Here is a 6,000-nt window from a genome sequence, read left to right as displayed (position 1 = left end):
TATATAATGTGTCCAGCCATTTCTCCAAGGATGACAAACAAACTTATTCAGACTAGCAGGAGAACTACTGCAAAAGACATAAAATAACAAACAAAGCCACCTGAAAGTATTAAAAAAAACCCAAAACAACAACAAAACACACCCAGGAAGTAAACCATTAAGAAAATCTAAAGTATAAAAAAATACCTGGAAGTTTGGAAATGCAGTTATGGTATATCAGCATCAAATTCAGTTTTAAGCCCTTTTTACATCCATCTCAGTGCTCTATCTACTGCTCACATTAGCCTGACTCACACGTTCTGTCATATGAGCTGCAGTCCTGGTTTTGTCATTGTAGTCACGAAAATAAATCCAGATAAAAACAGTTGTTTTGTAGCACAATATTGACACTTCTATTGGAGTGGTGGATAGCATTCAAAATGCACTGAATTTATGTGGAAGGCAAGATACTAAAGGTAGTCTGTTCTGACTTGAGAAATTACAAGTATAGAACTTCAAGCAGTTTTTAAAACTTGCTAGCCAAAAAAGCAGCACTAAGGGAAGCCGGCATACGTAGTAGATAGAAATAAAATATTTTAGTATTAACTTTAGCTTAGAAATAAAGTAAGACTGACTCCCCTCATCTCTTTTCCAGCTTCCAAAAGTGATTTGTCAGATGTTAACTAGACTGCTATGTGAAATACTTCACAGTGAACTTGTAAAGTGTAACAAGCTCTGGGCTCTAGCAGAGTTTGTAAAAGTTGTATTTAAGAAAAGCTTTCTTGATCTCTCTTCATTGCACTAGTATAGCCTGCACGTGACTTTGAAAAACACATATTCCCTGTACCTTTGGCATGTACACAGGAAGAAAACTGTGTGTGAAGACTTTAGAACTATACCAGCATTATGCTTTCTACTTGAAAGCACACATACAAAATGAAGGAAAAAATGAAGAAGTTACTTTATAAATTCTATGAAATTTTATATTTCATTGTAGTGGCCATTAAAATATTCATTTTCCCCCTATTTTTAACACACAGGTAGCAATACTTAGTCTAGTGGACCTACCATAAAAGAAAAGGAAAAGGGGGAAAAAAAAAGCGCCAAGGTTGTCCTAAAATACAATTGAAGTTTCCAAATTAGTTTTAATTTTTCCTAACAACTTTTCAGAAATTCATGTTAATTCAAAAATTAACACATATTTTACAAATTTTCCAATAAACATTAGTTGTACAAATTGTTTAGATTATTATTCTATTACCTCCTCAAGAGATTATCCCGTGGCTATAGTTCAAACTTACAAAAAGCTTGCTAAAGTGCACAGAATCATTGCGGTGAAAGAGAAAAATGGAGCAATCCTTTCCCAAATAACAAAAGCCATACAACACAAACCAGCTATATAATGGAAAGTTATTAAGATAGGGAACAGGTTTTCCTCTTAAATATATTAGATTCCTCATAGTTTTTTATAAAAACAAGGATAAAAGAATTAAAATCTCAGTTCTGTCCATTTTATTCATTTCTAATCTTCTTACAGAAGTATATTAAAAAAAGGGGGGGGGCTTAATTTTTATTCTTAGAAGACTTGCTCTTTTAGCCCATGAAGCAGTCACAGGCCTAGTGTAAAATTTTGCTTTCTCTTACCAAAGCTGGCATCAGAGCAGTATGAAAGAAAGTCATTCAGGTATTGCTGTTTAAATCTTCTCTCTCTCTCTCTCTCTCTCTCTAACATACATCAAAGCTCTTCTTGTCCTCAATAAAATTACGACAGGGTCCCTGGTGGTCAATGCACACAATGAGTTTTCAAACTACTGCTGGAAAAGTGGAAAATACAGTAGCCAGTGTTAAGCAGACTGCCTTCCTAGTTGCTGTCTTATCTGAAATTGGTAAATAATAACACTAAACCACAGAATGGTTATATATATAAATATAAAAATAAATAAGTATGTGTGTATATATATATATATATATATATATATATAAAAATAAACTTGGCCTAATACACAAGTAATACTGCTTGCACTACACAGAAGCATAAACCCTAAATTCTGATTTTGTTGCATCTCAGAATTTTATGGGATTATAATGTCAAAAGACAAAAACTGGCCCAGAGCACAGATCGCAGTCCCACTTGCAGGGGCTAAATTTGCTGTGTGTCTGCTTCCAAAGATTTAGGGTAAGAGTGACAGTGCTGTAAAATAAGGGTCAAAGTACAAAAAGACCAAAGCTACAGAACAAATAGGTTTTCCTGTCCTGAAGACTGTTCCTTCTTGGTAGCCCACCTCCTGGCTCAGATAGTAAATTTATCTTTTTGTTCTATATCTTGACATCATCACTACATGACTTCCATAAAATACCAGACAACCATATGACTTACAAAAGGTAAGGCTGCAACTGCTGGAAGAAATCAACTGGACTCTTAACTAGTGTATTCCCTTAACAACAGAGCAATTACCCCTGGTATTCGCTAGAATTTTTCCAACCCTTAGATGTATTTCTACAACTTAATTATTTAATTATTCATTTGAATAGAAGTTTTGAGTGTCCTTAACATCTTTGGCATACAGATTCCTAATAATATTATCTACTGAGATTTTTGTTTATTCAATGGTAGCTGAGGAAACATACAGAAGCAGCAGCTCAGGTAGGAGGTTGTTTTATCCCCTTCCCTTCCCTTTCCCTCCCTCCCAATAAAATAGCCATATAAGAGATATCTGTCTACACACACGGATGCACATACTCACTTTCCAAAGTGTTTATGGGTTTGTTCCCTGCCCCTCATCACTGAGACCCACTGCTCATAGAACTGAACTAATGTGGACGAATACAGTGCTCTCTAAGGCAGACACAGATTGCTAAGCAGTGAAACTCATTTTTCAAGTTAGAATCATTTAGGACATGCCTTTCTAAAACAACAACAAAAGAAGAGTTTTGCCAAATGAAAGGAACTTTATCCACTACAAAAAAGATAAGGATGCCGGGCGCCTCTTATGGCTTTATATTAATCTGGATTTACAATATTTCACTAACAAGCTTAAAGTAAAACCATGCTGAATTAACTAGATGTTAGTATATTAAGAAAAAGATGCATTATGCAATACCTAAAGCACAGTAGCAGTCAGGAAATCAAAATTTTAGTCTCTGTCCTATCAAACTGTGTAGTGAATATCCACATACCAAAAAGCAGAAGACACTAATCTCTTAGCAATTAACATTCAGCAGATTTTTGTTAAATGAAAGACTAGTTGACAGTACATTCTTTGAGCAAATGTCAGTATTCTGAGAATTCTCTCCCCCTTATATTCCAAACCTACAAGAAAGAATCTGAATTAAAACTAGAGTTGTGCATTATCTTTTTTATATCATTAGAAATAACCTTAAGAAATATGCTTTCATGTTTGCAAATTAAATAGTATTTGTAATTTGCTCTAGCAGGTCTAAAGTATGACATTTTGAAAATCAGATCTTCATTATAATTATTTTCCCTTCAAAAAAGATGGCTTCTGCTCTCAAAGTTACTATATTTAATTTTTTTGGTCCTACTAACTTATTTGAAAGCTAGAATTTGAGATTCAGATATGCTGAATTAGATTAAAAAATATAAAACTTACCTTTCAACTGTGGAGACCTACAATGTTTTTTGAGTTTCAGGGCCATCAAAATATAAGTTTAATGTTTTCAAACAAAAGCAGATTCCTTTGCCTTTACTCTGCATTAAGCTGCAAGAGATGTCTGACTCCTATTTTAAACATCAAATGTAGCTTTTAAGAACGCTATTTGTTTTTTTCTTCCTAAAATTAAATACAGTTGAAAAATATCTTATTATACGAAAAGCCTAGTATAACATACAAAAGGCCTACTCCAGTCATCCTACACTTTCTGAAGGAAATGATTACTCCTCATCTCTCAAGAAGCATTGGTGCGAAAATACTGATTTTCCTTGTGGTGAATAGCAACCCACAAGTTAAGGAACTGATGCAAACTGGCAGATTTCCCCTTCTAATTCTGAGTCATATGCGTCATCTTTTTGTCAAAAGCTGGGAAGAAAAAGAATCTCTTCCAGCCTGCCACATGAAACCACCTGCTTAAAGATAGAACAGAACAATATTGCAATATTGGCCTGCATGCTGCTGGTACTTACAAATTTGTTCTTGCTTTGTTCAAACAAATAAAATTCTGAATACAGCTTTACATATTAACTTATCTATCAGTAGACCTTAACTCTTTGATTTAGGCCTAAAAATCTAACTGGTAAAAGAAAAAAGGAGAGGAGAGTCATGCTGACATGAAAATGTTTATTCTAAAATTGCTAATGTTTTACCTGCAAAAGGCTAAGGATTCAGTTCCTTAAAAGCTTACATGCATGCCTGGTTTAAGCACTTGAGTGTTCAGCTAGATTTGGTATGAATATTCACATAATCAAAATCAAGAGTTCATGTGTATTATTAAAACCTCTTCTATCACTGTCCTTGATTATCAGCTAATTTTCTACCCCCCCCCCCAAAAAACCCCAAAGAGACCCTCCCCCTCCCCAAACCTGGAGAACCTAACCACTTCAGAGTGGGCTAAATTCCACGCAATCCATTATCTTTTTTCTTCTGTGCATTTGGCAAATTAAGAAGTAAAAAAAAAAATTTGTTTTCTTCTTTCACAGATTCATCAAGGTCAGTTATTGTTGGATTTTATTCTGTGTGATGACACAATCTCTCTTCCAAAGGCTGCAGCGCCAATTAAGGTTGGGCACATCATTGCCAGTAGATTACATATTTTCAAATCACACCAGAGTTGCTGATCAGACCTGCAGAAGACAGGTGTAAATGTTTACTGTAACAGTGCATTGCAATATTTCTATCCATTTGTGGCACTGCCTAAGTGACTATGAGCAAGTATTATTAAAAAAAACTTTACGGAAAAGAGCAGTTAAAGCAAGAATAAGTTTTAGGCATCTATAATAAGTTGTGCAAAGAATGCACAGATACTACTGCTAAAAAAATGGGTACAGAATGTAGGAACGATCATGCCATTTTTATCTCAGATTAGCATAAGCATATAAAAATAAACACACACATACTTATAAAACGCCCTTGTGTTGAAATTTGTACTATGGCACTTGTAAGCATTTACATGGCTGGATACATACATTTCAATATAATGAAATAGAATTTGCATTGCTAAAATAAGAATTCCTGAGTGCTTTTCAAGAAGCATGACATCACCATTTTGCATTACAGTTTACTATTTACAAGTGTTCACGATATTCTGTAAATCTATAATGAACATTGTAACCAATAAAAACTATAATTTATTATGTAATACTTTGTTATGTAAATTGTTTAAACTGTGCACAATATACACAGATCTCTCCACCTCAGTTTAATATTAAATACAGCACCTAATTCAATCAAAATGAATTATTTATACCTTTCTTATTAATTAACATAATTTTGCAATATTTTGTAATGGCTCTCCTGGCTTACTGGTATTACTGCAAATTGGTTAAAATTGGTCAGAAAAGTATTTTCCATGCTACTAATGCTTTTAAACAAATTCAGAATACTTTTTACTCACTATACAGTCTGTTTTCCTTAAGAACAAAGGCATTGCATTTAAGTATCTGTGCAATGTTACCCTACCACCCCAAAACCTGTATCTTGCAGAAAACATCCTAAGGGTTCAATGTAGCAAACAAGAGCAGATTAAAAACAACACTCCTCCTACCCGCCCCCCCCCCTCCCAAACACACACACTGAATAAATTATGGCTTTTTTTGACAGTGGCAGCAGTGAATGGGGTGGGGGGGAGGGAAACTGTGGAATTAGAGGTTTTCTTAAGTTTAAATTCAACAAAGCATAGGAACTGGCTTAAGTTCCTCCTTATTCAGTGGAGCACTCAAAGACATATTGAAGTAATTTACTGGACATGAAAAGTGAGGTAAATAAATGATTTAGGGGGGTGGCGACAGACCAACTTCTGCCTGGGGAGGGCAGTCTTCATAGGTTCCCTCTCTGTTCAATAGGGGGG

General features: G+C 34.7%; 1 long non-coding RNA gene across 3 annotated transcripts in view; it reads right to left on the bottom strand.

Moving 5' to 3' along the window:
• Positions 1-4,494: 4,494 nt before the first annotated feature.
• Positions 4,495-6,000, bottom strand: part of LOC106489221 (uncharacterized) — a 65,314-nt gene continuing 63,808 nt past the window's right edge. For all 3 annotated transcript variants that reach the window (XR_010883516.1, XR_001293358.2, XR_010883514.1), the window contains one exon: positions 4,495-4,777. This is a non-coding gene — a long non-coding RNA (uncharacterized lncRNA). The remainder of the gene's footprint in view (positions 4,778-6,000) is intronic.

The sequence above is a fragment of the Apteryx mantelli genome, chromosome 1 (genome assembly GCF_036417845.1).
Source record: "Apteryx mantelli isolate bAptMan1 chromosome 1, bAptMan1.hap1, whole genome shotgun sequence".
Lineage (NCBI taxonomy): Eukaryota > Metazoa > Chordata > Aves > Apterygiformes > Apterygidae > Apteryx > Apteryx mantelli.
Note: the sequence above shows the minus strand (reverse complement) of the source record. Positions and strands in the feature narration are given on the sequence as shown.